A 7,461-nucleotide genomic window follows, 5' to 3' on the forward strand; every position below is an offset into this window, starting at 1 on the left:
TCATCTCTGATTTTATGGAAGTCCAAGCATCTAATATCTGTTGGATCATTTGGTCATTTGATAGGGAGCAGACTGGGAGCCACAAGTGGAAGAGAAGAAAGTAGCAGCTTTTGAACTATTAGTAAGTGGTAGAAAGGTAAGCAAGGTCAACTAGGGTTAGTATTGGGATGGGAGGTCAGCCAGGAGGGGAGGGAGGGTTAAAAATACACTTGGGGAGAAAGCAATGACAGATCATTTCCTTATCTGCATGTCTTTGTCCATCAAAGTCACAAGGAGTGACATCAAGACAACCTGATATTTTTTGTTGTTGTTGTTACTACAGAAGACTTTGCAGTGGAACCAAGCATTCAGAAAGTGGTGGATCTTCTTCATTGAATATATTCACATGGAGGTTAGATAGCCATCTTTCAGGGATGTTTTAATTTGGATTTCAGTGCTAAGCAGGGATGGGATTAATGGTCTAGTGTCTCCTGCCAACACTCAGATTGTATGATCCTAATCCAGCTTCTTGTTCCACAGTGGAGAAGCATGTGTTTTACAGAAACCCCAAAAATAGTTCAAATAGATTCCCCCTTATTATTACATTTCTATTCCTTATTAATACTATGGTATTCAGTAACAACTGGTATTCATAACTCCTGCCTCCCGTCAGAAGCTCCCATTTCATTGTCATGAGCCATAAAAACATGGTTTTTATTTATTTATCACTCATTTTTATATGGCCACCCACATGCATATATTTATATAAACCAGAATTATGGCTATAATCATGTCACCTAAAGAGTAAAATGTTGCTTGTTCCCTCTTGCCAATGAACAGTGGAAGTTCCTTCCATGATATGTTTAGTCTGATAATGTGATCTAGGATCCCAGGCTGCATTTTTCCAAACATGTATGTATGCACAGGAAATAATAAAATGCAGTATGATGATTAAAATATAATAACAACAGTAAACCAACACAATACCCTTCAAAGAGCAAGTAACTGTGCTGGTCCATGTCTGTAATAAAGATTGAATTGAATTGGAGCAGATAAATAAGACCAACTAGCTGTGACATACAAAATGTATGTAAAATTCTGGGTAATTCTATAGTTCTGCGGAATTGAATGAACTTGCTGACAAAAAGGACATTAAAATCAATGTCAGACAAAGCACTTCCAAATAGGGGATGTCCCCACCAAATGTTTGCTCTGCCTAGAGTCATTAGATTGAAATAGAATTGATGTCACAGAAGACATATATACATATAACACGTTTGTAAGGGAGGGAGGGAAGGAGGGAGGGAGAAGGCAGGAAAGAAAAAGGGAGGGAGGGAGGAAAAAAGGAAGGAAGGACATACAGTATATGCTTATTTTAATCCAGCGGTTCTCAACCTATGGGTGGCGACCCCATTTGGGGTCGATCGACCATTTCACGGGGGTCGCCAAGCAAGGCTGTCCGCCATTTTTTCCCCCTTTTCTGGCGGGTGCCTTACCTCCCTTGGGCTGGGCCAGCTGGTGGTCGGCCTGCTCTGTCTCTGCCGCTTGCCAGCTACGCCTCAGCCGGTGCAGGGGGCGGAACCACGCATGTGCGGCGTTCCCGGGCAGGGAAAGTCCTCGACTTACGACCGGTTTAGTCCTCGACTTACGACCAGTTTAGTCCTCGACTTACGACCAGTTTAGTCCTCGACTTACGACCGGTTGGGGGTCGTGGCATTAAAAAGGTTGAGAACCACTGTTTTAATCAAACATATAAGTTGCAGTTTGTCTTAGTGGTTAGGTAATTAGTTATAACTCAATGTAGAATTGTATAATAGGAAGCTATGCTCCCATTCCCAGTTGCCCTTGAAACGAGGCTGAGGGATGCCAGAGGCCTCCTTTGGTAATATTTGAGGCTCTAGGTCTCCACACTCTGACACTAAGGCTATGCCATTTTTATAGCCAGTTGCCGATGTAATGCCGGGGAAAGTGGCTTCCCAGGGGAGAAGGGACAAGTGGGCTGAGGAGATGAAGGAGACTGAAGAAAGAAGAGTCCTTTGAACATAGGGCTGTCCCAAATTGCAAAGGATTGTGATCAAAGCTGCAATGTGGCAGCTGTTTTAAAAAACAACCCAAATCAATCTGGCAAGGCTATCACAATGAAGCAAATGTTACACACTTTGTACACTAATTAGTGCCTGTGGCTTTTCTTTTTCTTTCTTCTTTTTTTTAACAATAGTGATTTTTCTCCTCCCCTCCCACCAAAGAAGGAATAGCAATGGAGGGGATATAAGGGAATATTGGAAACTAAGACAGACATGTTTGATTCTGAATTTGGGATATTGTATGATGGGAGAGGAAGACACTTCCACAGACATGGGAGTGAGAAGAACATGGTCCTTAATTTCATTCCTCTTTGTCACTCCATAGGAATGGGTAAAAAAAAACCAGACATCCAAGATCACGATGCTACATTGAATAGGGATCAGCCAGCTAAAAAGATCACTGAGGAAGTCCAGACTTTCTTTCCTAGCTTGAAGTTTGATGAGTTTTTGAAATTGTACTTTGTTGTTAGGAAAGGCAACCCCGCAGCAGTGGGGTCATCGTCTCAGTCTTGCCAGGGATCACACAAATACACTTTTAAGCTAACCATGCATGTTTTAGGCTAATGTATTATGCAGAGACAACCCACATGCTTCTTATATGTGTTATGTGAACACAGTCAGTCCTCCTCTTCTTAAGAAAATGTTTGCCAAAACTGCCAGCCTTGCTGTCTAAAACTCTTGTATTTCTGAAAATATTTGCAGTCTTCTTTTAACTTAACCCTTTCATTTGTCTATTTGCAACTACAGCAAATACCGAATAGATTATAATCATTATTCAACTCTGGCTAAGACTTTGCAAATGGGTAAATAGTCGATGGATAGGCTAAATATCTGAAGTTATCTCACTCTGGGCTCTGTTTTAAACCCACGGTGCTTTTTAAAACATTGGTTCAAATAATTAAGTGCAGATTCAAATATATACTTGTGTCCTTCATCATAGTCTCTTCTAGTCTGCAAGCTGTTTTTTCTGTTAACCTTACATGAGGAGGGGCCTGGAGGAGAAAAGAAGGTCAAGATTAGTAAACTCTCCACCCCTTTCCTTTGTTATGATCAGAATGGGGATCTTTCAAAACCAGCTAATGCAGCGGTTCTCAACCTATGGGTCGTGACCCCATTTGGGGTCGATCGACCATTTCACGGGGGTCGCCAAGCAAGGCTGTCCGCCATTTTTTCCCCTTTTCCGGCAGGTGCCTTACCTCTCTTGGGCTGGGCCAGCTGGTGGTCGGCCTGCTCCGTCTCTGCCGCTTGCCAGCTACGCCTTGGCTGGCGCAGGGGGCAGAACCACGCATGCACGGCGCTCTCGGGCAGGGAAAGTCCTCGACTTACGACCAGTTGGGTAGTCCTCGACTTACAACTGGTTTAGTCCTCGACTTACGACCGGTTTAGTCCTCGACTTACGACCGGTTGGGGGTCGCGGCATTAAAAAGGTTGAGAACCACTGAGCTAATGCCTATCATCACATCTGTATAGAGAAAACCATTGACAAAAAGGGGAGAGTTTGGAGCTGTTGGTCCTATCACTAACCGTCAGGTGCTCAAGGGTCTTTCTCCCTGTGGCTTCTTCAGATTTTCAAGACTGGATGGAAGGTTCTACAAGAATTTGAGAAAAATTTGGTGAGCCATTTTTCTAACCCTAGAACTTTGCCTCTTGATCAGAGGTTCCAGAATATCTATGCTGTATCTATCAACCACCAGGATTCCCAGACTCAAAAACAAAGTTTTTAAAAACATGTCTTTGTAAAAATATTCCAGTCATTTTTAAGCACAAACTTCAATTGAAAGAACCCAATTAAAAACTGCCCAAGAAGGCTCCACATCAGTTTGCACCACTGAGGTGCCCTTGAGGACACAGATACTTCCAAGTGACCTCAAAGACTATCTAAAAGAATGCTACTGATCAGCTATCTGCAAGGAATATAAATCCTTCCATTTCCCCCCACCATCCAGTCAGAGCTGAAGAAGCTTCTTGGATGAGAAGCGAATCATCTTCAAAGAAAAACGAAGAAAGTCCAATTGCCTCTTAAAAAAGCATGTTTGGGACAACCATGACCTGGATGACTGAGAATCTCCATAGACAACAAGCACGCACGTATTGTCTTTTTACTTTCACATGGGGTACAAAGTCTGGTTGATCTAGATTGGCTCCTCAGGGTTTGGATAATATTAGGTCAAAGCTTTGTTCAGGAGCTGAAGGAGATGGGGATGGGTGTGGACACAGGATTATTGGGCCAAACGTTTAGACTTCAGAGGTCATACAAATCCAGCCAAAAATGTCACCATCTTCTTTGCTGCAACCAAATGGAGGCTATCAGGTGAGCATGAAATATTTCACAAAGCCTCTGTGTCTTGTCAGGCTCCCTTGTCAGGCAGGAAGCAGCCACTTAAGCAAACTCGCGAACAAACTAAAATCTGTTATGTTTGGGTTTTCCCCCCCCACACACACTTTATTTGGTCCCTTCTCCCAAATGGTCTGGTCCATATTCAACTGTCAGATTTACTGTTGTGTTTTTCAGTGTCACTTTGAGAATTCTGCCAAGATTAAATAATTCTGCTTCTCAAATCTATCAGCAGTGTGACCTGTGCGCATCACATTTTGCAAGAATACAGATCTCATGATTAAAAGTTATATGTCCCCTGGGGTAGATCTTTATGAAACCCAGTGGGGGGGGGACTCCAAATTGTGGAATAGAGGATTAAACTGATGGTAACAGTCCTAACTTTTCTGCTCCACATGGTCAGCTAGATGTAGATTTAAATATTTGCATTATATTCATGCCCTCCTTGCAGTGATCCTTCAAATGTGGTTAAACTACAATTCCCAGAAGTCACCACTCTTGGCTCTGCAACTTCCAAAACAGATTTTCAATGGGATGTGCATATAATTGCTATTTGCCTGGCAAAAATTTTGCAGAAGTGAAATGAGGGGAGGGGAGAATGAGAAAAGGCACCCATGAACAAAATCCTCTCAAAAGGCCACAAGCATAGATAGTGGAAATTTATCTTTTTAGAACAGCTGCAGGAATGCCATGACTACTAAGCCAGATGTCTAAGGGTTCTGAAAAACAACCAGACAAGAAACCACAAATATTGGGCTGACTAGGCCAGGATGACAGTAGCATGAAGACATTCTATTAACAAGACAACCCATTGCCACAGGAAAATATTTTTTTCTGGAGAACTTATACCACATTTGGTAGATAGGACCAGCAAGGCAGACAAGAGAAAAGAAGCAAGGATTTTCAAGGAGAAAATAAGAATCAGAAAGGTATTTTAATATGGAGGCAGTGTCTCTCTTTTTCTAAGAGAACAACTTTTTCCCCACCCCACACCGGTAGAATCTCATCTCCAAGCAGCTGATGAAGAAATTGGATCTCAAGCATTTTGCTGGTTGCTGTTTTATGAGGACCAGATGTGGAAAAAAGGGGAAATTCTTCACATAAACCAATCTCTGCTTCTCCCACCCCCCCTTCTAAGCTCCAGTGGTTACTTAGCATGAAATATATTTCATTTCAGAATTCAAGAATAGCCTGGAGACCTTGCATAGCTAATTGTTATAAACCATCTTGTACTGCCCACTACACAAAAGGGTCTTATTTATTTGGATGCCCTGTGTGTTGTTTATGCATATCTTTAAATCAGTGTTTTGGTTCAGTTACATAACAATAGCAATAGCACTTAGATTTATATACCGCTCCATAGTGCTTTATAGCACTCTGAGTGGTTTATAATGTCAGCATATTGCCCCTGATAATCTGGGTCCTCATTTTACTAACCTCAGAAGGATGGAAGGCTGAGTCAACCTTGAGCCAGTCAGGATCAAACTGTTGGCAGTTGGCAGTTAGCCTGCAATGCTGCATTCTAACCACTGTACCACCATGGCTCCTTTTCATTTCTGAACTTTGCAAATGGGTTGGATGGCTTCTAGTCAAGGATGGTTTAGAACAGGGGTAGGCAACCTTGGCTCTTTTATGACTCGTGGACTTCAACTGGCTGGCTCAGGAATTCTGGGAGTTGAAGTCCACAAGTCATAAAAGAGCCAAGGTTGCCTACCCCTGATTTAGAAGATTGCATGGTACATGCAATACATTAAGCAAAATGTATTGTTTAATGTATTTAATGTAAACAAAACAAAATATATTTGTTCTCTTGTGTGAATATAGAATCAGGCCAAATGAATAAAAATTAATCACAATTCTTTTTCAGTGAAATTGTTTGTACATTCTGTCATAAATCACCAAGGTAGACCAGCACACATTGTCTGAACCCTAATGGGTGACAGTGCTGTGTTTTCCTATTCACAATTCTATAACGGCCTCACCTTTTTCTTTAAAACTGTGGATGAGTTCTCCAATATTTTAAATATATATATATATTTAAGGGCACATTCACTTATGCACCTTTTCAGTGGCAAGGAATAACTTGCATGCTGCAAATACAGTGGTGCTTAAAAGTGTGTGAATCCTTCAGAATTTTCAGCAGTTCTGCAAAAAATATGACCTAAAAGGTGATCTGTTCCCCACACAAGTCTTAAAATTAGATAAAAAGAACCCAAGTAAACCAACACATTATACAGGTAGTCCTCAACTTACAACAGTTCATTTAGTGACCATTTGGAGTTACAACGGCACTGAAAAAAGTCATTTATGACCATTTTTCACGCTTACGGCCATTGCAGCATCCCCATGGTCACATGATCAAAATTCAGACTTTTGGCAACTGATTCATATTTATGACAGTTGCAGCATCCCAGGGTCATATGATCCCCTTTTGGGACCTTCTGACAACCAAAGTCAACGGGGAAGCCAGATTCATTTAACAACCATGTTACTAACTTAACAACTGCAGTGATTCACTTAGCAACGGTGGCAAGAAAGGTCATGAAATGGGGCAAAACTTAACAAATGTCTCACTTAGCAATATAAATTTTGGGCTCAATTGTGGTGACAAATCAAGGACTACCTGTACTTGTTCATTGTCTATGGAGATTCTCAGTCATTCACCATTGTCCCACAGATGCTTTTTCAAAAGGCAGCTGGACTTTCTTTGTTTTTTTCTTGAAGATGTTTCGCTTTTCATCCAGAACTGAAGAAGCTTCTTGGATGAGAAGCAAAACATCTTCAAGAAAAAAACAAAGTCCAATTGCCTTTTGAAAAAGCATCTGTGGGACGTTATACTTATTCATTTGTTTATTGAGACAAATGACCCAAAACTATAAATTTGTATGTGATAAAAAGTATATGACACTTTGCTTTCAGTAACTGGTGTGCCCTTCTTGGGCAACAATAACTGCAACTAAGCATTTCCAATAACTGTGGTTCACTCCTGTATCAGCTTGGAAGAATTTGGTCCATTCCTCCTTATTGAACAGCTTCCATTCAAGAATACTGGTGGGCTTCCTT

Source organism: Protobothrops mucrosquamatus, unplaced genomic scaffold (genome assembly GCF_001527695.2).
Source record: "Protobothrops mucrosquamatus isolate PMUCROS unplaced genomic scaffold, P.Mucros_1.0 scaffold1287, whole genome shotgun sequence".
Classification (NCBI taxonomy): domain Eukaryota; kingdom Metazoa; phylum Chordata; class Lepidosauria; order Squamata; family Viperidae; genus Protobothrops; species Protobothrops mucrosquamatus.